This window comes from Oncorhynchus clarkii, chromosome 4 (genome assembly GCF_045791955.1).
Source record: "Oncorhynchus clarkii lewisi isolate Uvic-CL-2024 chromosome 4, UVic_Ocla_1.0, whole genome shotgun sequence".
Classification (NCBI taxonomy): Eukaryota; Metazoa; Chordata; class Actinopteri; order Salmoniformes; family Salmonidae; genus Oncorhynchus; species Oncorhynchus clarkii.
In genome coordinates, this window is record NC_092150.1 from 10,081,052 (window position 1) to 10,106,586 (window position 25,535).

The 25,535-nt window shown below is 39.7% G+C and overlaps 25 non-coding genes across 25 annotated transcripts; all 25 read right to left on the reverse strand.

Annotated features, from left to right (window-relative positions):
* Positions 1-540: 540 nt before the first annotated feature.
* LOC139408086 (small nucleolar RNA U3) lies at positions 541-756 on the reverse strand. The gene has a single exon (XR_011634147.1). It is a non-coding gene; the product is annotated as a small nucleolar RNA U3 (small nucleolar RNA).
* Positions 757-1,543: 787 nt separating this feature from the next.
* On the reverse strand, positions 1,544-1,759 carry LOC139408087 (small nucleolar RNA U3). The gene has a single exon (XR_011634148.1). It is a non-coding gene; the product is annotated as a small nucleolar RNA U3 (small nucleolar RNA).
* Positions 1,760-2,546: 787 nt separating this feature from the next.
* On the reverse strand, positions 2,547-2,762 carry LOC139408112 (small nucleolar RNA U3). The gene has a single exon (XR_011634171.1). It is a non-coding gene; the product is annotated as a small nucleolar RNA U3 (small nucleolar RNA).
* A 787-nt stretch (positions 2,763-3,549) lies between these two features.
* On the reverse strand, positions 3,550-3,765 carry LOC139408089 (small nucleolar RNA U3). Its single transcript, XR_011634149.1, has one exon. It is a non-coding gene; the product is annotated as a small nucleolar RNA U3 (small nucleolar RNA).
* A 787-nt stretch (positions 3,766-4,552) lies between these two features.
* On the reverse strand, positions 4,553-4,768 carry LOC139408108 (small nucleolar RNA U3). The gene has a single exon (XR_011634167.1). It is a non-coding gene; the product is annotated as a small nucleolar RNA U3 (small nucleolar RNA).
* A 787-nt stretch (positions 4,769-5,555) lies between these two features.
* LOC139408118 (small nucleolar RNA U3) lies at positions 5,556-5,771 on the reverse strand. Its single transcript, XR_011634177.1, has one exon. It is a non-coding gene; the product is annotated as a small nucleolar RNA U3 (small nucleolar RNA).
* A 787-nt stretch (positions 5,772-6,558) lies between these two features.
* On the reverse strand, positions 6,559-6,774 carry LOC139408114 (small nucleolar RNA U3). Its single transcript, XR_011634173.1, has one exon. It is a non-coding gene; the product is annotated as a small nucleolar RNA U3 (small nucleolar RNA).
* A 787-nt stretch (positions 6,775-7,561) lies between these two features.
* On the reverse strand, positions 7,562-7,777 carry LOC139408091 (small nucleolar RNA U3). The gene has a single exon (XR_011634151.1). It is a non-coding gene; the product is annotated as a small nucleolar RNA U3 (small nucleolar RNA).
* A 787-nt stretch (positions 7,778-8,564) lies between these two features.
* Positions 8,565-8,780, reverse strand: LOC139408109 (small nucleolar RNA U3). The gene has a single exon (XR_011634168.1). It is a non-coding gene; the product is annotated as a small nucleolar RNA U3 (small nucleolar RNA).
* Positions 8,781-9,567: 787 nt separating this feature from the next.
* Positions 9,568-9,783, reverse strand: LOC139408110 (small nucleolar RNA U3). The gene has a single exon (XR_011634169.1). It is a non-coding gene; the product is annotated as a small nucleolar RNA U3 (small nucleolar RNA).
* Positions 9,784-10,570: 787 nt separating this feature from the next.
* Positions 10,571-10,786, reverse strand: LOC139408111 (small nucleolar RNA U3). Its single transcript, XR_011634170.1, has one exon. It is a non-coding gene; the product is annotated as a small nucleolar RNA U3 (small nucleolar RNA).
* A 787-nt stretch (positions 10,787-11,573) lies between these two features.
* Positions 11,574-11,789, reverse strand: LOC139408092 (small nucleolar RNA U3). The gene has a single exon (XR_011634152.1). It is a non-coding gene; the product is annotated as a small nucleolar RNA U3 (small nucleolar RNA).
* A 787-nt stretch (positions 11,790-12,576) lies between these two features.
* On the reverse strand, positions 12,577-12,792 carry LOC139408093 (small nucleolar RNA U3). Its single transcript, XR_011634153.1, has one exon. It is a non-coding gene; the product is annotated as a small nucleolar RNA U3 (small nucleolar RNA).
* A 787-nt stretch (positions 12,793-13,579) lies between these two features.
* Positions 13,580-13,795, reverse strand: LOC139408094 (small nucleolar RNA U3). The gene has a single exon (XR_011634154.1). It is a non-coding gene; the product is annotated as a small nucleolar RNA U3 (small nucleolar RNA).
* A 787-nt stretch (positions 13,796-14,582) lies between these two features.
* On the reverse strand, positions 14,583-14,798 carry LOC139408095 (small nucleolar RNA U3). Its single transcript, XR_011634155.1, has one exon. It is a non-coding gene; the product is annotated as a small nucleolar RNA U3 (small nucleolar RNA).
* A 788-nt stretch (positions 14,799-15,586) lies between these two features.
* LOC139408096 (small nucleolar RNA U3) lies at positions 15,587-15,802 on the reverse strand. Its single transcript, XR_011634156.1, has one exon. It is a non-coding gene; the product is annotated as a small nucleolar RNA U3 (small nucleolar RNA).
* Positions 15,803-16,589: 787 nt separating this feature from the next.
* On the reverse strand, positions 16,590-16,805 carry LOC139408097 (small nucleolar RNA U3). The gene has a single exon (XR_011634157.1). It is a non-coding gene; the product is annotated as a small nucleolar RNA U3 (small nucleolar RNA).
* Positions 16,806-17,593: 788 nt separating this feature from the next.
* LOC139408098 (small nucleolar RNA U3) lies at positions 17,594-17,809 on the reverse strand. Its single transcript, XR_011634158.1, has one exon. It is a non-coding gene; the product is annotated as a small nucleolar RNA U3 (small nucleolar RNA).
* Positions 17,810-18,596: 787 nt separating this feature from the next.
* Positions 18,597-18,812, reverse strand: LOC139408099 (small nucleolar RNA U3). The gene has a single exon (XR_011634159.1). It is a non-coding gene; the product is annotated as a small nucleolar RNA U3 (small nucleolar RNA).
* A 787-nt stretch (positions 18,813-19,599) lies between these two features.
* On the reverse strand, positions 19,600-19,815 carry LOC139408100 (small nucleolar RNA U3). Its single transcript, XR_011634160.1, has one exon. It is a non-coding gene; the product is annotated as a small nucleolar RNA U3 (small nucleolar RNA).
* A 787-nt stretch (positions 19,816-20,602) lies between these two features.
* LOC139408103 (small nucleolar RNA U3) lies at positions 20,603-20,818 on the reverse strand. The gene has a single exon (XR_011634163.1). It is a non-coding gene; the product is annotated as a small nucleolar RNA U3 (small nucleolar RNA).
* Positions 20,819-21,605: 787 nt separating this feature from the next.
* LOC139408115 (small nucleolar RNA U3) lies at positions 21,606-21,821 on the reverse strand. The gene has a single exon (XR_011634174.1). It is a non-coding gene; the product is annotated as a small nucleolar RNA U3 (small nucleolar RNA).
* Positions 21,822-22,608: 787 nt separating this feature from the next.
* Positions 22,609-22,824, reverse strand: LOC139408116 (small nucleolar RNA U3). Its single transcript, XR_011634175.1, has one exon. It is a non-coding gene; the product is annotated as a small nucleolar RNA U3 (small nucleolar RNA).
* Positions 22,825-23,611: 787 nt separating this feature from the next.
* LOC139408106 (small nucleolar RNA U3) lies at positions 23,612-23,827 on the reverse strand. The gene has a single exon (XR_011634165.1). It is a non-coding gene; the product is annotated as a small nucleolar RNA U3 (small nucleolar RNA).
* A 787-nt stretch (positions 23,828-24,614) lies between these two features.
* Positions 24,615-24,830, reverse strand: LOC139408117 (small nucleolar RNA U3). Its single transcript, XR_011634176.1, has one exon. It is a non-coding gene; the product is annotated as a small nucleolar RNA U3 (small nucleolar RNA).
* Between the last annotated feature and the right edge of the window lie 705 nt (positions 24,831-25,535).

Sequence of the window (25,535 nt, forward strand, 5' to 3'; positions counted from 1 at the left end):
TTAAACATTGTGTGTTTTAGCTATAGACGTATGGGTTGTACCATCAGATTCGTCTCTGTCTTCAGCATCCAGTGGTACCAAGAGTTAGTCTGTGTGATTAACGGGGGCTGAGATAGAGCTGTGTTTGTGAGACAAAGACGGATTCCAAAGGTGCCCAGGCCCGGGTCTTTTTTTTACAGAAACATCTGTAGAGTCAGAATGGTTTGAATTACAAACTACTAAAAGCTATCTATGAAAAGCTGAGACTCTATCGAACATGCACATGTAACATGTTTTGCTCTATGACGCTCACAAGCTACCAAAAAGTTGTTAGAAAGTACAAGGTTCTTCTACGTATGAAGGTCAAAGGTTGTCCTGAAAGGAAAATTTTAAAACTCCTCATTTTGAAGCAAAATATAAGGGCTGGACATGGAGATCAACGAAAGCCAGAAAACTGAAAAGATTATTGCTGGGGTCTCAGGACTGATTCAAGAGGTCTTATTTTACTAACGATAAGGATTTGGGAGACATTTCAGTAGTTTTTATTGTACATGGTTAACATCCACTCAGAACATAGTCCCTTCATCCACGTTCATTGAAGAACAAGGAACAGTCATCAAAGGTGGAAGAAAAATGAGCAAAGTCATTTCTAGCCACCAGATTCATGCTCTGAATGGGAATATCTTGAATCGTCATCATGGATAGCGAGATCTACCACTTTAGACACACATTTCTCAAGTAACGCACTATAGAAATGATCCCTGAAAGTATAGTCTTGGTGCATAAGTTGTTGTGATCAAGGTGGAGCATCTTGAAAAGAGCATTTGCACCACCGGTTTGTGTTGCATTCTCAGCATCAACAGTTGTTGCAATCAAATTATGTTAATTATGGAGAATTGCTAGGTTCCTCAATTGAGAAAAATGGTCAACGATGCTGGTTGCCAACAGGTAAAATATGACGTAATGTTGGTGGACAGCCATCCATATTTCAAAGCCGGTTATTTGTGTTGAATTCTACCCCCTTTTAAACATTGTGTGTTTTAGCTATAGACGTATGGGTTGTACCATCAGATTCGTCTCTGTCTTCTGCATCCAGTGGTACCAAGAGTTAGTCTGTGTGATTAACGGGGGCTGAGATAGAGCTGTGTTTGTGAGACAAAGACGGATTCCGAAGGTGCCCAGGCCCGGGTCTTTTTTTTACAGAAACATCTGTAGAGTCAGAATGGTTTGAATTACAAACTACTAAAAGCTATCTATGAAAAGCTGAGACTCTATCGAACATGCACATGTAACATGTTTTGCTCTATGACGCTCACAAGCTACCAAAAAGTTGTTAGAAAGTACAAGGTTCTTCTACGTATGAAGGTCAAAGGTTGTCCTGAAAGGAACATTTTAAAACTCCTCATTTTGAAGCAAAATATAAGGGCTGGACATGGAGATCAACGAAAGCCAGAAAACTGAAAAGATTATTGCTGGGGTCTCAGGACTGATTCAAGAGGTTTTATTTTACTAACGATAAGGATTTGGGAGACATTTCAGTAGTTTTTATTGTACATGGTTAACATCCACTCAGAACATAGTCCCTTCATCCACGTTCATTGAAGAACAAGGAACAGTCATCAAAGGTGGAAGAAAAATGAGCAAAGTCATTTCTAGCCACCAGATTCATGCTCTGAATGGGAATATCTTGAATCGTCATCATGGATAGCGAGATCTACCACTTTAGACACACATTTCTCAAGTAACGCACTATAGAAATGATCCCTGAAAGTATAGTCTTGGTGCATAAGTTGTTGTGATCAAGGTGGAGCATCTTGAAAAGAGCATTTGCACCACCGGTTTGTGTTGCATTCTCAGCATCAACAGTTGTTGCAATCAAATTATGTTAATTATGGAGAATTGCTAGGTTCCTCAATTGAGAAAAATGGTCAACGATGCTGGTTGCCAACAGGTAAAATATGACGTAATGTTGGTGGACAGCCATCCATATTTCAAAGCCGGTTATTTGTGTTGAATTCTACCCCCTTTTAAACATTGTGTGTTTTAGCTATAGACGTATGGGTTGTACCATCAGATTCGTCTCTGTCTTCTGCATCCAGTGGTACCAAGAGTTAGTCTGTGTGATTAACGGGGGCTGAGATAGAGCTGTGTTTGTGAGACAAAGACGGATTCCGAAGGTGCCCAGGCCCGGGTCTTTTTTTTACAGAAACATCTGTAGAGTCAGAATGGTTTGAATTACAAACTACTAAAAGCTATCTATGAAAAGCTGAGACTCTATCGAACATGCACATGTAACATGTTTTGCTCTATGACGCTCACAAGCTACCAAAAAGTTGTTAGAAAGTACAAGGTTCTTCTACGTATGAAGGTCAAAGGTTGTCCTGAAAGGAACATTTTAAAACTCCTCATTTTGAAGCAGAATTTAAGGGCTGGACATGGAGATCAACGAAAGCCAGAAAACTGAAAAGATTATTGCTGGGGTCTCAGGACTGATTCAAGAGGTTTTATTTTACTAACGATAAGGATTTGGGAGACATTTCAGTAGTTTTTATTGTACATGGTTAACATCCACTCAGAACATAGTCCCTTCATCCACGTTCATTGAAGAACAAGGAACAGTCATCAAAGGTGGAAGAAAAATGAGCAAAGTCATTTCTAGCCACCAGATTCATGCACTGAATGGGAATATCTTGAATCGTCATCATGGATAGCGAGATCTACCACTTTAGACACACATTTCTCAAGTAACGCACTATAGAAATGATCCCTGAAAGTATAGTCTTGGTGCATAAGCTGTTGTGATCAAGGTGGAGCATCTTGAAAAGAGCATTTGCACCACCGGTTTGTGTTGCATTCTCAGCATCAACAGTTGTTGCAATCAAATTATGTTAATTATGGAGAATTGCTAGGTTCCTCAATTGAGAAAAATGGTCAACGATGCTGGTTGCCAACAGGTAAAATATGACGTAATGTTGGTGGACAGCCATCCATATTTCAAAGCCGGTTATTTGTGTTGAATTCTACCCCCTTTTAAACATTGTGTGTTTTAGCTATAGACGCATGGGTTGTACCATCAGATTCGTCTCTGTCTTCTGCATCCAGTGGTACCAAGAGTTAGTCTGTGTGATTAACGGGGGCTGAGATAGAGCTGTGTTTGTGAGACAAAGACGGATTCCGAAGGTGCCCAGGCCCGGGTCTTTTTTTTACAGAAACATCTGTAGAGTCAGAATGGTTTGAATTACAAACTACTAAAAGCTATCTATGAAAAGCTGAGACTCTATCGAACATGCACATGTAACATGTTTTGCTCTATGACGCTCACAAGCTACCAAAAAGTTGTTAGAAAGTACAAGGTTCTTCTACGTATGAAGGTCAAAGGTTGTCCTGAAAGGAAAATTTTAAAACTCCTCATTTTGAAGCAAAATATAAGGGCTGGACATGGAGATCAACGAAAGCCAGAAAACTGAAAAGATTATTGCTGGGGTCTCAGGACTGATTCAAGAGGTCTTATTTTACTAACGATAAGGATTTGGGAGACATTTCAGTAGTTTTTATTGTACATGGTTAACATCCACTCAGAACATAGTCCCTTCATCCACGTTCATTGAAGAACAAGGAACAGTCATCAAAGGTGGAAGAAAAATGAGCAAAGTCATTTCTAGCCACCAGATTCATGCTCTGAATGGGAATATCTTGAATCGTCATCATGGATAGCGAGATCTACCACTTTAGACACACATTTCTCAAGTAACGCACTATAGAAATGATCCCTGAAAGTATAGTCTTGGTGCATAAGTTGTTGTGATCAAGGTGGAGCATCTTGAAAAGAGCATTTGCACCACCGGTTTGTGTTGCATTCTCAGCATCAACAGTTGTTGCAATCAAATTATGTTAATTATGGAGAATTGCTAGGTTCCTCAATTGAGAAAAATGGTCAACGATGCTGGTTGCCAACAGGTAAAATATGACGTAATGTTGGTGGACAGCCATCCATATTTCAAAGCCGGTTATTTGTGTTGAATTCTACCCCCTTTTAAACATTGTGTGTTTTAGCTATAGACGCATGGGTTGTACCATCAGATTCGTCTCTGTCTTCTGCATCCAGTGGTACCAAGAGTTAGTCTGTGTGATTAACGGGGGCTGAGATAGAGCTGTGTTTGTGAGACAAAGACGGATTCCGAAGGTGCCCAGGCCCGGGTCTTTTTTTTACAGAAACATCTGTAGAGTCAGAATGGTTTGAATTACAAACTACTAAAAGCTATCTATGAAAAGCTGAGACTCTATCGAACATGCACATGTAACATGTTTTGCTCTATGACGCTCACAAGCTACCAAAAAGTTGTTAGAAAGTACAAGGTTCTTCTACGTATGAAGGTCAAAGGTTGTCCTGAAAGGAAAATTTTAAAACTCCTCATTTTGAAGCAAAATATAAGGGCTGGACATGGAGATCAACGAAAGCCAGAAAACTGAAAAGATTATTGCTGGGGTCTCAGGACTGATTCAAGAGGTCTTATTTTACTAACGATAAGGATTTGGGAGACATTTCAGTAGTTTTTATTGTACATGGTTAACATCCACTCAGAACATAGTCCCTTCATCCACGTTCATTGAAGAACAAGGAACAGTCATCAAAGGTGGAAGAAAAATGAGCAAAGTCATTTCTAGCCACCAGATTTATGCTCTGAATGGGAATATCTTGAATCGTCATCATGGATAGCGAGATCTACCACTTTAGACACACATTTCTCAAGTAACGCACTATAGAAATGATCCCTGAAAGTATAGTCTTGGTGCATAAGTTGTTGTGATCAAGGTGGAGCATCTTGAAAAGAGCATTTGCACCACCGGTTTGTGTTGCATTCTCAGCATCAACAGTTGTTGCAATCAAATTATGTTAATTATGGAGAATTGCTAGGTTCCTCAATTGAGAAAAATGGTCAACGATGCTGGTTGCCAACAGGTAAAATATGACGTAATGTTGGTGGACAGCCATCCATATTTCAAAGCCGGTTATTTGTGTTGAATTCTACCCCCTTTTAAACATTGTGTGTTTTAGCTATAGACGTATGGGTTGTACCATCAGATTCGTCTCTGTCTTCTGCATCCAGTGGTACCAAGAGTTAGTCTGTGTGATTAACGGGGGCTGAGATAGAGCTGTGTTTGTGAGACAAAGACGGATTCCGAAGGTGCCCAGGCCCGGGTCTTTTTTTTACAGAAACATCTGTAGAGTCAGAATGGTTTGAATTACAAACTACTAAAAGCTATCTATGAAAAGCTGAGACTCTATCGAACATGCACATGTAACATGTTTTGCTCTATGACGCTCACAAGCTACCAAAAAGTTGTTAGAAAGTACAAGGTTCTTCTACGTATGAAGGTCAAAGGTTGTCCTGAAAGGAACATTTTAAAACTCCTCATTTTGAAGCAAAATATAAGGGCTGGACATGGAGATCAACGAAAGCCAGATAACTGAAAAGATTATTGCTGGGGTCTCAGGACTGATTCAAGAGGTCTTATTTTACTAACGATAAGGATTTGGGAGACATTTCAGTAGTTTTTATTGTACATGGTTAACATCCACTCAGAACATAGTCCCTTCATCCACGTTCATTGAAGAACAAGGAACAGTCATCAAAGGTGGAAGAAAAATGAGCAAAGTCATTTCTAGCCACCAGATTTATGCTCTGAATGGGAATATCTTGAATCGTCATCATGGATAGCAAGATCTACCACATTAGACACACATTTCTCAAGTAACGCACTATAGAAATGATCCCTGAAAGTATAGTCTTGGTGCATAAGTTGTTGTGATCAAGGTGGAGCATCTTGAAAAGAGCATTTGCACCACCGGTTTGTGTTGCATTCTCAGCATCAACAGTTGTTGCAATCAAATTATGTTAATTATGGAGAATTGCTAGGTTCCTCAATTGAGAAAAATGGTCAACGATGCTGGTTGCCAACAGGTAAAATATGACGTAATGTTGGTGGACAGCCATCCATATTTCAAAGCCGGTTATTTGTGTTGAATTCTACCCCCTTTTAAACATTGTGTGTTTTAGCTATAGACGTATGGGTTGTACCATCAGATTCGTCTCTGTCTTCTGCATCCAGTGGTACCAAGAGTTAGTCTGTGTGATTAACGGGGGCTGAGATAGAGCTGTGTTTGTGAGACAAAGACGGATTCCGAAGGTGCCCAGGCCCGGGTCTTTTTTTTACAGAAACATCTGTAGAGTCAGAATGGTTTGAATTACAAACTACTAAAAGCTATCTATGAAAAGCTGAGACTCTATCGAACATGCACATGTAACATGTTTTGCTCTATGACGCTCACAAGCTACCAAAAAGTTGTTAGAAAGTACAAGGTTCTTCTACGTATGAAGGTCAAAGGTTGTCCTGAAAGGAAAATTTTAAAACTCCTCATTTTGAAGCAAAATATAAGGGCTGGACATGGAGATCAACGAAAGCCAGAAAACTGAAAAGATTATTGCTGGGGTCTCAGGACTGATTCAAGAGGTCTTATTTTACTAACGATAAGGATTTGGGAGACATTTCAGTAGTTTTTATTGTACATGGTTAACATCCACTCAGAACATAGTCCCTTCATCCACGTTCATTGAAGAACAAGGAACAGTCATCAAAGGTGGAAGAAAAATGAGCAAAGTCATTTCTAGCCACCAGATTCATGCACTGAATGGGAATATCTTGAATCGTCATCATGGATAGCGAGATCTACCACTTTAGACACACATTTCTCAAGTAACGCACTATAGAAATGATCCCTGAAAGTATAGTCTTGGTGCATAAGCTGTTGTGATCAAGGTGGAGCATCTTGAAAAGAGCATTTGCACCACCGGTTTGTGTTGCATTCTCAGCATCAACAGTTGTTGCAATCAAATTATGTTAATTATGGAGAATTGCTAGGTTCCTCAATTGAGAAAAATGGTCAACGATGCTGGTTGCCAACAGGTAAAATATGACGTAATGTTGGTGGACAGCCATCCATATTTCAAAGCCGGTTATTTGTGTTGAATTCTACCCCCTTTTAAACATTGTGTGTTTTAGCTATAGACGCATGGGTTGTACCATCAGATTCGTCTCTGTCTTCTGCATCCAGTGGTACCAAGAGTTAGTCTGTGTGATTAACGGGGGCTGAGATAGAGCTGTGTTTGTGAGACAAAGACGGATTCCGAAGGTGCCCAGGCCCGGGTCTTTTTTTTACAGAAACATCTGTAGAGTCAGAATGGTTTGAATTACAAACTACTAAAAGCTATCTATGAAAAGCTGAGACTCTATCGAACATGCACATGTAACATGTTTTGCTCTATGACGCTCACAAGCTACCAAAAAGTTGTTAGAAAGTACAAGGTTCTTCTACGTATGAAGGTCAAAGGTTGTCCTGAAAGGAAAATTTTAAAACTCCTCATTTTGAAGCAAAATATAAGGGCTGGACATGGAGATCAACGAAAGCCAGAAAACTGAAAAGATTATTGCTGGGGTCTCAGGACTGATTCAAGAGGTCTTATTTTACTAACGATAAGGATTTGGGAGACATTTCAGTAGTTTTTATTGTACATGGTTAACATCCACTCAGAACATAGTCCCTTCATCCACGTTCATTGAAGAACAAGGAACAGTCATCAAAGGTGGAAGAAAAATGAGCAAAGTCATTTCTAGCCACCAGATTCATGCTCTGAATGGGAATATCTTGAATCGTCATCATGGATAGCGAGATCTACCACTTTAGACACACATTTCTCAAGTAACGCACTATAGAAATGATCCCTGAAAGTATAGTCTTGGTGCATAAGTTGTTGTGATCAAGGTGGAGCATCTTGAAAAGAGCATTTGCACCACCGGTTTGTGTTGCATTCTCAGCATCAACAGTTGTTGCAATCAAATTATGTTAATTATGGAGAATTGCTAGGTTCCTCAATTGAGAAAAATGGTCAACGATGCTGGTTGCCAACAGGTAAAATATGACGTAATGTTGGTGGACAGCCATCCATATTTCAAAGCCGGTTATTTGTGTTGAATTCTACCCCCTTTTAAACATTGTGTGTTTTAGCTATAGACGCATGGGTTGTACCATCAGATTCGTCTCTGTCTTCTGCATCCAGTGGTACCAAGAGTTAGTCTGTGTGATTAACGGGGGCTGAGATAGAGCTGTGTTTGTGAGACAAAGACGGATTCCGAAGGTGCCCAGGCCCGGGTCTTTTTTTTACAGAAACATCTGTAGAGTCAGAATGGTTTGAATTACAAACTACTAAAAGCTATCTATGAAAAGCTGAGACTCTATCGAACATGCACATGTAACATGTTTTGCTCTATGACGCTCACAAGCTACCAAAAAGTTGTTAGAAAGTACAAGGTTCTTCTACGTATGAAGGTCAAAGGTTGTCCTGAAAGGAAAATTTTAAAACTCCTCATTTTGAAGCAAAATATAAGGGCTGGACATGGAGATCAACGAAAGCCAGAAAACTGAAAAGATTATTGCTGGGGTCTCAGGACTGATTCAAGAGGTCTTATTTTACTAACGATAAGGATTTGGGAGACATTTCAGTAGTTTTTATTGTACATGGTTAACATCCACTCAGAACATAGTCCCTTCATCCACGTTCATTGAAGAACAAGGAACAGTCATCAAAGGTGGAAGAAAAATGAGCAAAGTCATTTCTAGCCACCAGATTTATGCTCTGAATGGGAATATCTTGAATCGTCATCATGGATAGCGAGATCTACCACTTTAGACACACATTTCTCAAGTAACGCACTATAGAAATGATCCCTGAAAGTATAGTCTTGGTGCATAAGTTGTTGTGATCAAGGTGGAGCATCTTGAAAAGAGCATTTGCACCACCGGTTTGTGTTGCATTCTCAGCATCAACAGTTGTTGCAATCAAATTATGTTAATTATGGAGAATTGCTAGGTTCCTCAATTGAGAAAAATGGTCAACGATGCTGGTTGCCAACAGGTAAAATATGACGTAATGTTGGTGGACAGCCATCCATATTTCAAAGCCGGTTATTTGTGTTGAATTCTACCCCCTTTTAAACATTGTGTGTTTTAGCTATAGACGTATGGGTTGTACCATCAGATTCGTCTCTGTCTTCTGCATCCAGTGGTACCAAGAGTTAGTCTGTGTGATTAACGGGGGCTGAGATAGAGCTGTGTTTGTGAGACAAAGACGGATTCCGAAGGTGCCCAGGCCCGGGTCTTTTTTTTACAGAAACATCTGTAGAGTCAGAATGGTTTGAATTACAAACTACTAAAAGCTATCTATGAAAAGCTGAGACTCTATCGAACATGCACATGTAACATGTTTTGCTCTATGACGCTCACAAGCTACCAAAAAGTTGTTAGAAAGTACAAGGTTCTTCTACGTATGAAGGTCAAAGGTTGTCCTGAAAGGAAAATTTTAAAACTCCTCATTTTGAAGCAAAATATAAGGGCTGGACATGGAGATCAACGAAAGCCAGAAAACTGAAAAGATTATTGCTGGGGTCTCAGGACTGATTCAAGAGGTCTTATTTTACTAACGATAAGGATTTGGGAGACATTTCAGTAGTTTTTATTGTACATGGTTAACATCCACTCAGAACATAGTCCCTTCATCCACGTTCATTGAAGAACAAGGAACAGTCATCAAAGGTGGAAGAAAAATGAGCAAAGTCATTTCTAGCCACCAGATTTATGCTCTGAATGGGAATATCTTGAATCGTCATCATGGATAGCGAGATCTACCACTTTAGACACACATTTCTCAAGTAACGCACTATAGAAATGATCCCTGAAAGTATAGTCTTGGTGCATAAGTTGTTGTGATCAAGGTGGAGCATCTTGAAAAGAGCATTTGCACCACCGGTTTGTGTTGCATTCTCAGCATCAACAGTTGTTGCAATCAAATTATGTTAATTATGGAGAATTGCTAGGTTCCTCAATTGAGAAAAATGGTCAACGATGCTGGTTGCCAACAGGTAAAATATGACGTAATGTTGGTGGACAGCCATCCATATTTCAAAGCCGGTTATTTGTGTTGAATTCTACCCCCTTTTAAACATTGTGTGTTTTAGCTATAGACGCATGGGTTGTACCATCAGATTCGTCTCTGTCTTCTGCATCCAGTGGTACCAAGAGTTAGTCTGTGTGATTAACGGGGGCTGAGATAGAGCTGTGTTTGTGAGACAAAGACGGATTCCGAAGGTGCCCAGGCCCGGGTCTTTTTTTTACAGAAACATCTGTAGAGTCAGAATGGTTTGAATTACAAACTACTAAAAGCTATCTATGAAAAGCTGAGACTCTATCGAACATGCACATGTAACATGTTTTGCTCTATGACGCTCACAAGCTACCAAAAAGTTGTTAGAAAGTACAAGGTTCTTCTACGTATGAAGGTCAAAGGTTGTCCTGAAAGGAAAATTTTAAAACTCCTCATTTTGAAGCAAAATATAAGGGCTGGACATGGAGATCAACGAAAGCCAGAAAACTGAAAAGATTATTGCTGGGGTCTCAGGACTGATTCAAGAGGTCTTATTTTACTAACGATAAGGATTTGGGAGACATTTCAGTAGTTTTTATTGTACATGGTTAACATCCACTCAGAACATAGTCCCTTCATCCACGTTCATTGAAGAACAAGGAACAGTCATCAAAGGTGGAAGAAAAATGAGCAAAGTCATTTCTAGCCACCAGATTTATGCTCTGAATGGGAATATCTTGAATCGTCATCATGGATAGCGAGATCTACCACTTTAGACACACATTTCTCAAGTAACGCACTATAGAAATGATCCCTGAAAGTATAGTCTTGGTGCATAAGTTGTTGTGATCAAGGTGGAGCATCTTGAAAAGAGCATTTGCACCACCGGTTTGTGTTGCATTCTCAGCATCAACAGTTTTTGCAATCAAATTATGTTAATTATGGAGAATTGCTAGGTTCCTCAATTGAGAAAAATGGTCAACGATGCTGGTTGCCAACAGGTAAAATATGACGTAATGTTGGTGGACAGCCATCCATATTTCAAAGCCGGTTATTTGTGTTGAATTCTACCCCCTTTTAAACATTGTGTGTTTTAGCTATAGACGCATGGGTTGTACCATCAGATTCGTCTCTGTCTTCTGCATCCAGTGGTACCAAGAGTTAGTCTGTGTGATTAACGGGGGCTGAGATAGAGCTGTGTTTGTGAGACAAAGACGGATTCCGAAGGTGCCCAGGCCCGGGTCTTTTTTTTACAGAAACATCTGTAGAGTCAGAATGGTTTGAATTACAAACTACTAAAAGCTATCTATGAAAAGCTGAGACTCTATCGAACATGCACATGTAACATGTTTTGCTCTATGACGCTCACAAGCTACCAAAAAGTTGTTAGAAAGTACAAGGTTCTTCTACGTATGAAGGTCAAAGGTTGTCCTGAAAGGAAAATTTTAAAACTCCTCATTTTGAAGCAAAATATAAGGGCTGGACATGGAGATCAACGAAAGCCAGAAAACTGAAAAGATTATTGCTGGGGTCTCAGGACTGATTCAAGAGGTCTTATTTTACTAACGATAAGGATTTGGGAGACATTTCAGTAGTTTTTATTGTACATGGTTAACATCCACTCAGAACATAGTCCCTTCATCCACGTTCATTGAAGAACAAGGAACAGTCATCAAAGGTGGAAGAAAAATGAGCAAAGTCATTTCTAGCCACCAGATTCATGCTCTGAATGGGAATATCTTGAATCGTCATCATGGATAGCGAGATCTACCACTTTAGACACACATTTCTCAAGTAACGCACTATAGAAATGATCCCTGAAAGTATAGTCTTGGTGCATAAGTTGTTGTGATCAAGGTGGAGCATCTTGAAAAGAGCATTTGCACCACCGGTTTGTGTTGCATTCTCAGCATCAACAGTTGTTGCAATCAAATTATGTTAATTATGGAGAATTGCTAGGTTCCTCAATTGAGAAAAATGGTCAACGATGCTGGTTGCCAACAGGTAAAATATGACGTAATGTTGGTGGACAGCCATCCATATTTCAAAGCCGGTTATTTGTGTTGAATTCTACCCCCTTTTAAACATTGTGTGTTTTAGCTATAGACGCATGGGTTGTACCATCAGATTCGTCTCTGTCTTCTGCATCCAGTGGTACCAAGAGTTAGTCTGTGTGATTAACGGGGGCTGAGATAGAGCTGTGTTTGTGAGACAAAGACGGATTCCGAAGGTGCCCAGGCCCGGGTCTTTTTTTTACAGAAACATCTGTAGAGTCAGAATGGTTTGAATTACAAACTACTAAAAGCTATCTATGAAAAGCTGAGACTCTATCGAACATGCACATGTAACATGTTTTGCTCTATGACGCTCACAAGCTACCAAAAAGTTGTTAGAAAGTACAAGGTTCTTCTACGTATGAAGGTCAAAGGTTGTCCTGAAAGGAAAATTTTAAAACTCCTCATTTTGAAGCAAAATATAAGGGCTGGACATGGAGATCAACGAAAGCCAGAAAACTGAAAAGATTATTGCTGGGGTCTCAGGACTGATTCAAGAGGTTTTATTTTACTAACGATAAGGATTTGGGAGACATTTCAGTAGTTTTTATTGTACATGGTTAACATCCACTCAGAACATAGTCCCTTCATCCACGTTCATTGAAGAACAAGGAACAGTCATCAAAGGTGGAAGAAAAATGAGCAAAGTCATTTCTAGCCACCAGATTCATGCTCTGAATGGGAATATCTTGAATCGTCATCATGGATAGCGAGATCTACCACTTTAGACACACATTTCTCAAGTAACGCACTATAGAAATGATCCCTGAAAGTATAGTCTTGGTGCATAAATTGTTGTGATCAAGGTGGAGCATCTTGAAAAGAGCATTTGCACCACCGGTTTGTGTTGCATTCTCAGCATCAACAGTTGTTGCAATCAAATTATGTTAATTATGGAGAATTGCTAGGTTCCTCAATTGAGAAAAATGGTCAACGATGCTGGTTGCCAACAGGTAAAATATGACGTAATGTTGGTGGACAGCCATCCATATTTCAAAGCCGGTTATTTGTGTTGAATTCTACCCCCTTTTAAACATTGTGTGTTTTAGCTATAGACGCATGGGTTGTACCATCAGATTCGTCTCTGTCTTCTGCATCCAGTGGTACCAAGAGTTAGTCTGTGTGATTAACGGGGGCTGAGATAGAGCTGTGTTTGTGAGACAAAGACGGATTCCGAAGGTGCCCAGGCCCGGGTCTTTTTTTTACAGAAACATCTGTAGAGTCAGAATGGTTTGAATTACAAACTACTAAAAGCTATCTATGAAAAGCTGAGACTCTATCGAACATGCACATGTAACATGTTTTGCTCTATGACGCTCACAAGCTACCAAAAAGTTGTTAGAAAGTACAAGGTTCTTCTACGTATGAAGGTCAAAGGTTGTCCTGAAAGGAAAATTTTAAAACTCCTCATTTTGAAGCAAAATATAAGGGCTGGACATGGAGATCAACGAAAGCCAGAAAACTGAAAAGATTATTGCTGGGGTCTCAGGACTGATTCAAGAGGTTTTATTTTACTAACGATAAGGATTTGGGAGACATTTCAGTAGTTTTTATTGTACATGGTTAACATCCACTCAGAACATAGTCCCTTCATCCACGTTCATTGAAGAACAAGGAACAGTCATCAAAGGTGGAAGAAAAATGAGCAAAGTCATTTCTAGCCACCAGATTCATGCTCTGAATGGGAATATCTTGAATCGTCATCATGGATAGCGAGATCTACCACTTTAGACACACATTTCTCAAGTAACGCACTATAGAAATGATCCCTGAAAGTATAGTCTTGGTGCATAAATTGTTGTGATCAAGGTGGAGCATCTTGAAAAGAGTATTTGCACCACCGGTTTGTGTTGCATTCTCAGCATCAACAGTTGTTGCAATCAAATTATGTTAATTATGGAGAATTGCTAGGTTCCTCAATTGAGAAAAATGGTCAACGATGCTGGTTGCCAACAGGTAAAATATGACGTAATGTTGGTGGACAGCCATCCATATTTCAAAGCCGGTTATTTGTGTTGAATTCTACCCCCTTTTAAACATTGTGTGTTTTAGCTATAGACGTATGGGTTGTACCATCAGATTCGTCTCTGTCTTCAGCATCCAGTGGTACCAAGAGTTAGTCTGTGTGATTAACGGGGGCTGAGATAGAGCTGTGTTTGTGAGACAAAGACGGATTCCGAAGGTGCCCAGGCCCGGGTCTTTTTTTTACAGAAACATCTGTAGAGTCAGAATGGTTTGAATTACAAACTACTAAAAGCTATCTATGAAAAGCTGAGACTCTATCGAACATGCACATGTAACATGTTTTGCTCTATGACGCTCACAAGCTACCAAAAAGTTGTTAGAAAGTACAAGGTTCTTCTACGTATGAAGGTCAAAGGTTGTCCTGAAAGGAAAATTTTAAAACTCCTCATTTTGAAGCAAAATATAAGGGCTGGACATGGAGATCAACGAAAGCCAGAAAACTGAAAAGATTATTGCTGGGGTCTCAGGACTGATTCAAGAGGTTTTATTTTACTAACGATAAGGATTTGGGAGACATTTCAGTAGTTTTTATTGTACATGGTTAACATCCACTCAGAACATAGTCCCTTCATCCACGTTCATTGAAGAACAAGGAACAGTCATCAAAGGTGGAAGAAAAATGAGCAAAGTCATTTCTAGCCACCAGATTCATGCTCTGAATGGGAATATCTTGAATCGTCATCATGGATAGCGAGATCTACCACTTTAGACACACATTTCTCAAGTAACGCACTATAGAAATGATCCCTGAAAGTATAGTCTTGGTGCATAAATTGTTGTGATCAAGGTGGAGCATCTTGAAAAGAGTATTTGCACCACCGGTTTGTGTTGCATTCTCAGCATCAACAGTTGTTGCAATCAAATTATGTTAATTATGGAGAATTGCTAGGTTCCTCAATTGAGAAAAATGGTCAACGATGCTGGTTGCCAACAGGTAAAATATGACGTAATGTTGGTGGACAGCCATCCATATTTCAAAGCCGGTTATTTGTGTTGAATTCTACCCCCTTTTAAACATTGTGTGTTTTAGCTATAGACGCATGGGTTGTACCATCAGATTCGTCTCTGTCTTCTGCATCCAGTGGTACCAAGAGTTAGTCTGTGTGATTAACGGGGGCTGAGATAGAGCTGTGTTTGTGAGACAAAGACGGATTCCGAAGGTGCCCAGGCCCGGGTCTATTTTTTTCCCGAAACATCTGTAGAGTCAGAATGGTTTGAATTACAAACTACTAAAAGCTATCTATGAAAAGCTGAGACTCTATCGAACATGCACATGTAACATGTTTTGCTCTATGACGCTCACAAGCTACCAAAAAGTTGTTAGAAAGTACAAGGTTCTTCTACGTATGAAGGTCAAAGGTTGTCCTGAAAGGAAAATTTTAAAACTCCTCATTTTGAAGCAAAATATAAGGGCTGGACATGGAGATCAACGAAAGCCAGAAAACTGAAAAGATTATTGCTGGGGTCTCAGGACTGATTCAAGAGGTTTTATTTTACTAACGATAAGGATTTGGGAGACATTTCAGTAGTTTTTATTGTACATGGTTAACATCCACTCAGAACATAGTCCCTTCATCCACGTTCATTGAAGAACAAGGAACAGTCATCAAAGGTGGAAGAAAAATGAGCAAAGTCATTTCTAGCCACCAGATTCATGCTCTGAATGGGAATATCTTGAATCGTCATCATGGATAGCGAGATCTACCACTTTAGACACACATTTCTCAAGTAACGCACTATAGAAATGATCCCTGAAAGTATAGTCTTGGTGCATAAATTGTTGTGATCAAGGTGGAGCATCTTGAAAAGAGTATTTGCACCACCGGTTTGTGTTGCATTCTCAGCATCAACAGTTGTTGCAATCAAATTATGTTAATTATGGAGAATTGCTAGGTTCCTCAATTGAGAAAAATGGTCAACGATGCTGGTTGCCAACAGGTAAAATATGACGTAATGTTGGTGGACAGCCATCCATATTTCAAAGCCGGTTATTTGTGTTGAATTCTACCCCCTTTTAAACATTGTGTGTTTTAGCTATAGACGCATGGGTTGTACCATCAGATTCGTCTCTGTCTTCTGCATCCAGTGGTACCAAGAGTTAGTCTGTGTGATTAACGGGGGCTGAGATAGAGCTGTGTTTGTGAGACAAAGACGGATTCCGAAGGTGCCCAGGCCCGGGTCTTTTTTTTACAGAAACATCTGTAGAGTCAGAATGGTTTGAATTACAAACTACTAAAAGCTATCTATGAAAAGCTGAGACTCTATCGAACATGCACATGTAACATGTTTTGCTCTATGACGCTCACAAGCTACCAAAAAGTTGTTAGAAAGTACAAGGTTCTTCTACGTATGAAGGTCAAAGGTTGTCCTGAAAGGAAAATTTTAAAACTCCTCATTTTGAAGCAAAATATAAGGGCTGGACATGGAGATCAACGAAAGCCAGAAAACTGAAAAGATTATTGCTGGGGTCTCAGGACTGATTCAAGAGGTTTTATTTTACTAACGATAAGGATTTGGGAGACATTTCAGTAGTTTTTATTGTACATGGTTAACATCCACTCAGAACATAGTCCCTTCATCCACGTTCATTGAAGAACAAGGAACAGTCATCAAAGGTGGAAGAAAAATGAGCAAAGTCATTTCTAGCCACCAGATTCATGCTCTGAATGGGAATATCTTGAATCGTCATCATGGATAGCGAGATCTACCACTTTAGACACACATTTCTCAAGTAACGCACTATAGAAATGATCCCTGAAAGTATAGTCTTGGTGCATAAATTGTTGTGATCAAGGTGGAGCATCTTGAAAAGAGTATTTGCACCACCGGTTTGTGTTGCATTCTCAGCATCAACAGTTGTTGCAATCAAATTATGTTAATTATGGAGAATTGCTAGGTTCCTCAATTGAGAAAAATGGTCAACGATGCTGGTTGCCAACAGGTAAAATATGACGTAATGTTGGTGGACAGCCATCCATATTTCAAAGCCGGTTATTTGTGTTGAATTCTACCCCCTTTTAAACATTGTGTGTTTTAGCTATAGACGCATGGGTTGTACCATCAGATTCGTCTCTGTCTTCTGCATCCAGTGGTACCAAGAGTTAGTCTGTGTGATTAACGGGGGCTGAGATAGAGCTGTGTTTGTGAGACAAAGACGGATTCCGAAGGTGCCCAGGCCCGGGTCTATTTTTTTCCCGAAACATCTGTAGAGTCAGAATGGTTTGAATTACAAACTACTAAAAGCTATCTATGAAAAGCTGAGACTCTATCGAACATGCACATGTAACATGTTTTGCTCTATGACGCTCACAAGCTACCAAAAAGTTGTTAGAAAGTACAAGGTTCTTCTACGTATGAAGGTCAAAGGTTGTCCTGAAAGGAACATTTTAAAACTCCTCATTTTGAAGCAAAATATAAGGGCTGGACATGGAGATCAACGAAAGCCAGAAAACTGAAAAGATTATTGCTGGGGTCTCAGGACTGATTCAAGAGGTTTTATTTTACTAACGATAAGGATTTGGGAGACATTTCAGTAGTTTTTATTGTACATGGTTAACATCCACTCAGAACATAGTCCCTTCATCCACGTTCATTGAAGAACAAGGAACAGTCATCAAAGGTGGAAGAAAAATGAGCAAAGTCATTTCTAGCCACCAGATTCATGCTCTGAATGGGAATATCTTGAATCGTCATCATGGATAGCGAGATCTACCACTTTAGACACACATTTCTCAAGTAACGCACTATAGAAATGATCCCTGAAAGTATAGTCTTGGTGCATAAGTTGTTGTGATCAAGGTGGAGCATCTTGAAAAGAGCATTTGCACCACCGGTTTGTGTTGCATTCTCAGCATCAACAGTTGTTGCAATCAAATTATGTTAATTATGGAGAATTGCTAGGTTCCTCAATTGAGAAAAATGGTCAACGATGCTGGTTGCCAACAGGTAAAATATGACGTAATGTTGGTGGACAGCCATCCATATTTCAAAGCCGGTTATTTGTGTTGAATTCTACCCCCTTTTAAACATTGTGTGTTTTAGCTATAGACGCATGGGTTGTACCATCAGATTCGTCTCTGTCTTCTGCATCCAGTGGTACCAAGAGTTAGTCTGTGTGATTAACGGGGGCTGAGATAGAGCTGTGTTTGTGAGACAAAGACGGATTCCGAAGGTGCCTAGGCCCGGGTCTTTTTTTTACAGAAACATCTGTAGAGTCAGAATGGTTTGAATTACAAACTACTAAAAGCTATCTATGAAAAGCTGAGACTCTATCGAACATGCACATGTAACATGTTTTGCTCTATGACGCTCACAAGCTACCAAAAAGTTGTTAGAAAGTACAAGGTTCTTCTACGTATGAAGGTCAAAGGTTGTCCTGAAAGGAAAATTTTAAAACTCCTCATTTTGAAGCAAAATATAAGGGCTGGACATGGAGATCAACGAAAGCCAGAAAACTGAAAAGATTATTGCTGGGGTCTCAGGACTGATTCAAGAGGTTTTATTTTACTAACGATAAGGATTTGGGAGACATTTCAGTAGTTTTTATTGTACATGGTTAACATCCACTCAGAACATAGTCCCTTCATCCACGTTCATTGAAGAACAAGGAACAGTCATCAAAGGTGGAAGAAAAATGAGCAAAGTCATTTCTAGCCACCAGATTCATGCTCTGAATGGGAATATCTTGAATCGTCATCATGGATAGCGAGATCTACCACTTTAGACACACATTTCTCAAGTAACGCACTATAGAAATGATCCCTGAAAGTATAGTCTTGGTGCATAAGTTGTTGTGATCAAGGTGGAGCATCTTGAAAAGAGCATTTGCACCACCGGTTTGTGTTGCATTCTCAGCATCAACAGTTGTTGCAATCAAATTATGTTAATTATGGAGAATTGCTAGGTTCCTCAATTGAGAAAAATGGTCAACGATGCTGGTTGCCAACAGGTAAAATATGACGTAATGTTGGTGGACAGCCATCCATATTTCAAAGCCGGTTATTTGTGTTGAATTCTACCCCCTTTTAAACATTGTGTGTTTTAGCTATAGACGTATGGGTTGTACCATCAGATTCGTCTCTGTCTTCAGCATCCAGTGGTACCAAGAGTTAGTCTGTGTGATTAACGGGGGCTGAGATAGAGCTGTGTTTGTGAGACAAAGACGGATTCCGAAGGTGCCCAGGCCCGGGTCTTTTTTTTACAGAAACATCTGTAGAGTCAGAATGGTTTGAATTACAAACTACTAAAAGCTATCTATGAAAAGCTGAGACTCTATCGAACATGCACATGTAACATGTTTTGCTCTATGACGCTCACAAGCTACCAAAAAGTTGTTAGAAAGTACAAGGTTCTTCTACGTATGAAGGTCAAAGGTTGTCCTGAAAGGAACATTTTAAAACTCCTCATTTTGAAGCAAAATATAAGGGCTGGACATGGAGATCAACGAAAGCCAGAAAACTGAAAAGATTATTGCTGGGGTCTCAGGACTGATTCAAGAGGTTTTATTTTACTAACGATAAGGATTTGGGAGACATTTCAGTAGTTTTTATTGTACATGGTTAACATCCACTCAGAACATAGTCCCTTCATCCACGTTCATTGAAGAACAAGGAACAGTCATCAAAGGTGGAAGAAAAATGAGCAAAGTCATTTCTAGCCACCAGATTCATGCTCTGAATGGGAATATCTTGAATCGTCATCATGGATAGCGAGATCTACCACTTTAGACACACATTTCTCAAGTAACGCACTATAGAAATGATCCCTGAAAGTATAGTCTTGGTGCATAAATTGTTGTGATCAAGGTGGAGCATCTTGAAAAGAGTATTTGCACCACCGGTTTGTGTTGCATTCTCAGCATCAACAGTTGTTGCAATCAAATTATGTTAATTATGGAGAATTGCTAGGTTCCTCAATTGAGAAAAATGGTCAACGATGCTGGTTGCCAACAGGTAAAATATGACGTAATGTTGGTGGACAGCCATCCATATTTCAAAGCCGGTTATTTGTGTTGAATTCTACCCCCTTTTAAACATTGTGTGTTTTAGCTATAGACGCATGGGTTGTACCATCAGATTCGTCTCTGTCTTCTGCATCCAGTGGTACCAAGAGTTAGTCTGTGTGATTAACGGGGGCTGAGATAGAGCTGTGTTTGTGAGACAAAGACGGATTCCGAAGGTGCCTAGGCCCGGGTCTTTTTTTTACAGAAACATCTGTAGAGTCAGAATGGTTTGAATTACAAACTACTAAAAGCTATCTATGAAAAGCTGAGACTCTATCGAACATGCACATGTAACATGTTTTGCTCTATGACGCTCACAAGCTACCAAAAAGTTGTTAGAAAGTACAAGGTTCTTCTACGTATGAAGGTCAAAGGTTGTCCTGAAAGGAAAATTTTAAAACTCCTCATTTTGAAGCAAAATATAAGGGCTGGACATGGAGATCAACGAAAGCCAGAAAACTGAAAAGATTATTGCTGGGGTCTCAGGACTGATTCAAGAGGTCTTATTTTACTAACGATAAGGATTTGGGAGACATTTCAGTAGTTTTTATTGTACATGGTTAACATCCACTCAGAACATAGTCCCTTCATCCACGTTCATTGAAGAACAAGGAACAGTCATCAAAGGTGGAAGAAAAATGAGCAAAGTCATTTCTAGGCACCAGATTCATGCTCTGAATGGGAATATCTTGAATCGTCATCATGGATAGCGAGATCTACCACTTTAGACACACATTTCTCAAGTAACGCACTATAGAAATGATCCCTGAAAGTATAGTCTTGGTGCATAAGTTGTTGTGATCAAGGTGGAGCATCTTGAAAAGAGCATTTGCACCACCGGTTTGTGTTGCATTCTCAGCATCAACAGTTGTTGCAATCAAATTATGTTAATTATGGAGAATTGCTAGGTTCCTCAATTGAGAAAAATGGTCAACGATGCTGGTTGCCAACAGGTAAAATATGACGTAATGTTGGTGGACAGCCATCCATATTTCAAAGCCGGTTATTTGTGTTGAATTCTACCCCCTTTTAAACATTGTGTGTTTTAGCTATAGACGTATGGGTTGTACCATCAGATTCGTCTCTGTCTTCAGCATCCAGTGGTACCAAGAGTTAGTCTGTGTGATTAACGGGGGCTGAGATAGAGCTGTGTTTGTGAGACAAAGACGGATTCCGAAGGTGCCCAGGCCCGGGTCTTTTTTTTACAGAAACATCTGTAGAGTCAGAATGGTTTGAATTACAAACTACTAAAAGCTATCTATGAAAAGCTGAGACTCTATCGAACATGCACATGTAACATGTTTTGCTCTATGACGCTCACAAGCTACCAAAAAGTTGTTAGAAAGTACAAGGTTCTTCTACGTATGAAGGTCAAAGGTTGTCCTGAAAGGAACATTTTAAAACTCCTCATTTTGAAGCAAAATATAAGGGCTGGACATGGAGATCAACGAAAGCCAGAAAACTGAAAAGATTATTGCTGGGGTCTCAGGACTGATTCAAGAGGTTTTATTTTACTAACGATAAGGATTTGGGAGACATTTCAGTAGTTTTTATTGTACATGGTTAACATCCACTCAGAACATAGTCCCTTCATCCACGTTCATTGAAGAACAAGGAACAGTCATCAAAGGTGGAAGAAAAATGAGCAAAGTCATTTCTAGCCACCAGATTCATGCTCTGAATGGGAATATCTTGAATCGTCATCATGGATAGCGAGATCTACCACTTTAGACACACATTTCTCAATTAACGCACTATAGAAATGATCCCTGAAAGTATAGTCTTGGTGCATAAGTTGTTGTGATCAAGGTGGAGCATCTTGAAAAGAGCATTTGCACCACCGGTTTGTGTTGCATTCTCAGCATCAACAGTTGTTGCAATCAAATTATGTTAATTATGGAGAATTGCTAGGTTCCTCAATTGAGAAAAATGGTCAACGATGCTGGTTGCCAACAGGTAAAATATGACGTAATGTTGGTGGACAGCCATCCATATTTCAAAGCTGGTTATTTGTGTTGAATTCTACCCCCTTTTAAACATTGTGTGTTTTAGCTATAGACGTATGGGTTGTACCATCAGATTCGTCTCTGTCTTCAGCATCCAGTGGTACCAAGAGTTAGTCTGTGTGATTAACGGGGGCTGAGATAGAGCTGTGTTTGTGAGACAAAGACGGATTCCGAAGGTGCCCAGGCCCGGGTCTTTTTTTTACAGAAACATCTGTAGAGTCAGAATGGTTTGAATTACAAACTACTAAAAGCTATCTATGAAAAGCTGAGACTCTATCGAACATGCACATGTAACATGTTTTGCTCTATGACGCTCACAAGCTACCAAAAAGTTGTTAGAAAGTACAAGGTTCTTCTACGTATGAAGGTCAAAGGTTGTCCTGAAAGGAACATTTTAAAACTCCTCATTTTGAAGCAAAATATAAGGGCTGGACATGGAGATCAACGAAAGCCAGAAAACTGAAAAGATTATTGCTGGGGTCTCAGGACTGATTCAAGAGGTTTTATTTTACTAACGATAAGGATTTGGGAGACATTTCAGTAGTTTTTATTGTACATGGTTAACATCCACTCAGAACATAGTCCCTTCATCCACGTTCATTGAAGAACAAGGAACAGTCATCAAAGGTGGAAGAAAAATGAGCAAAGTCATTTCTAGCCACCAGATTCATGCTCTGAACGGGAATATCTTGAATCGTCATCATGGATAGCGAGATCTACCACTTTAGACACACATTTCTCAATTAACGCACTATAGAAATGATCCCTGAAAGTATAGTCTTGGTGCATAAGTTGTTGTGATCAAGGTGGAGCATCTTGAAAAGAGCATTTGCACCACCGGTTTGTGTTGCATTCTCAGCATCAACAGTTGTTGCAATCAAATTATGTTAATTATGGAGAATTGCTAGGTTCCTCAATTGAGAAAAATGGTCAACGATGCTGGTTGCCAACAGGTAAAATATGACGTAATGTTGGTGGACAGCCATCCATATTTCAAAGCCGGTTATTTGTGTTGAATTCTACCCCCTTTTAAACATTGTGTGTTTTAGCTATAGACGTATGGGTTGTACCATCAGATTCGTCTCTGTCTTCAGCATCCAGTGGTACCAAGAGTTAGTCTGTGTGATTAACGGGGGCTGAGATAGAGCTGTGTTTGTGAGACAAAGACGGATTCCGAAGGTGCCCAGGCCCGGGTCTTTTTTTTACAGAAACATCTGTAGAGTCAGAATGGTTTGAATTACAAACTACTAAAAGCTATCTATGAAAAGCTGAGACTCTATCGAACATGCACATGTAACATGTTTTGCTCTATGACGCTCACAAGCTACCAAAAAGTTGTTAGAAAGTACAAGGTTCTTCTACGTATGAAGGTCAAAGGTTGTCCTGAAAGGAACATTTTAAAACTCCTCATTTTGAAGCAAAATATAAGGGCTGGACATGGAGATCAACGAAAGCCAGAAAACTGAAAAGATTATTGCTGGGGTCTCAGGACTGATTCAAGAGGTTTTATTTTACTAACGATAAGGATTTGGGAGACATTTCAGTAGTTTTTATTGTACATGGTTAACATCCACTCAGAACATAGTCCCTTCATCCACGTTCATTGAAGAACAAGGAACAGTCATCAAAGGTGGAAGAAAAATGAGCAAAGTCATTTCTAGCCACCAGATTCATGCTCTGAATGGGAATATCTTGAATCGTCATCATGGATAGCGAGATCTACCACTTTAGACACACATTTCTCAAGTGACGCACTACAGAAATGATCCCTGAAAGTATAGTCTTGGTGCATAAGTTGTTGTGATCAAGGTGGAGCATCTTGAAAAGAGCATTTGCACCACCGGTTTGTGTTGCATTCTCAGCATCAACAGTTGTTGCAATCAAATTATGTTAATTATGGAGAATTGCTAGGTTCCTCAATTGAGAAAAATGGTCAACGATGCTGGTTGCCAACAGGTAAAATATGACGTAATGTTGGTGGACAGCCATCCATATTTCAAAGCCGGTTATTTGTGTTGAATTCTACCCCCTTTTAAACATTGTGTGTTTTAGCTATAGACGTATGGGTTGTACCATCAGATTCGTCTCTGTCTTCAGCATCCAGTGGTACCAAGAGTTAGTCTGTGTGATTAACGGGGGCTGAGATAGAGCTGTGTTTGTGAGACAAAGACGGATTCTGAAGGTGCCCAGGCCCGGGTCTTTTTTTTACAGAAACATCTGTAGAGTCAGAATGGTTTGAATTACAAACTACTAAAAGCTATCTATGAAAAGCTGAGACTCTATCGAACATGCACATGTAACATGTTTTGCTCTATGACGCTCACAAGCTACCAAAAAGTTGTTAGAAAGTACAAGGTTCTTCTACGTATGAAGGTCAAAGGTTGTCCTGAAAGGAACATTTTAAAACTCCTCATTTTGAAGCAAAATATAAGGGCTGGACATGGAGATCAACGAAAGCCAGAAAACTGAAAAGATTATTGCTGGGGTCTCAGGACTGATTCATGAGGTTTTATTTTACTAACGATAAGGATTTGGGAGACATTTCAGTAGTTTTTATTGTACATGGTTAACATCCACTCAGAACATAGTCCCTTCATCCACGTTCATTGAAGAACAAGGAACAGTCATCAAAGGTGGAAGAAAAATGAGCAAAGTCATTTCTAGCCACCAGATTCATGCTCTGAACGGGAATATCTTGAATCGTCATCATGGATAGCGAGATCTACCACTTTAGACACACATTTCTCAATTAACGCACTATAGAAATGATCCCTGAAAGTATAGTCTTGGTGCATAAGTTGTTGTGATCAAGGTGGAGCATCTTGAAAAGAGCATTTGCACCACCGGTTTGTGTTGCATTCTCAGCATCAACAGTTGTTGCAATCAAATTATGTTAATTATGGAGAATTGCTAGGTTCCTCAATTGAGAAAAATGGTCAACGATGCTGGTTGCCAACAGGTAAAATATGACGTAATGTTGGTGGACAGCCATCCATATTTCAAAGCCGGTTATTTGTGTTGAATTCTACCCCCTTTTAAACATTGTGTGTTTTAGCTATAGACGTATGGGTTGTACCATCAGATTCGTCTCTGTCTTCAGCATCCAGTGGTACCAAGAGTTAGTCTGTGTGATTAACGGGGGCTGAGATAGAGCTGTGTTTGTGAGACAAAGACGGATTCCGAAGGTGCCCAGGCCCGGGTCTTTTTTTTACAGAAACATCTGTAGAGTCAGAATGGTTTGAATTACAAACTACTAAAAGCTATCTATGAAAAGCTGAGACTCTATCGAACATGCACATGTAACATGTTTTGCTCTATGACGCTCACAAGCTACCAAAAAGTTGTTAGAAAGTACAAGGTTCTTCTACGTATGAAGGTCAAAGGTTGTCCTGAAAGGAACATTTTTAAAACTCCTCATTTTGAAGCAAAATATAAGGGCTGGACATGGAGATCAACGAAAGCCAGAAAACTGAAAAGATTATTGCTGGGGTCT